We start from the raw sequence: 452 nt of genomic DNA on the forward strand, positions 1-452 counted from the left end.
TTGTGAAATCGACACAAGGGAGAGATCAGGATTAATTTTGTAATAATCATTCGTTCATAAAAATTATCCATCGTAATTTCTCAAACGAAGGCTGCACCTTAAGTGGAGCGCCTTGGAAAATTGAATATAACTTGAAGACGGGTAAAGAAATCGTTCGATAATCGATGTTTCGTTTTCATAAATCATTTTTTTATTTCATTCACGTTCCTTTCGAAGCATGGAAAACTTACCTATGCTTGAAACATGGTCTTCGATTATAAAAGTGAGTTAATAATGGTTCCATTCAAAAATCGTTCGATTCAGACGCGTGGTGATACAACAACCAAACAGTCGTCAAGCTCGTTTTTCGTTTCACCTTTAGATTAAGTACAATAAGAGCTGTGAGAATAGTTGGTTTGCTGGCGAACTCACGGAATGCGTGTATACTATAAATTGTCGTTTGCCAAAAGTAA

Source organism: Ceratina calcarata, unplaced genomic scaffold, assembly GCF_001652005.2.
Source record: "Ceratina calcarata isolate Rehan_Ccalc_2016 unplaced genomic scaffold, ASM165200v1 scaffold129.2, whole genome shotgun sequence".
In the NCBI taxonomy this organism is placed as follows: Eukaryota; Metazoa; Arthropoda; class Insecta; order Hymenoptera; family Apidae; genus Ceratina; species Ceratina calcarata.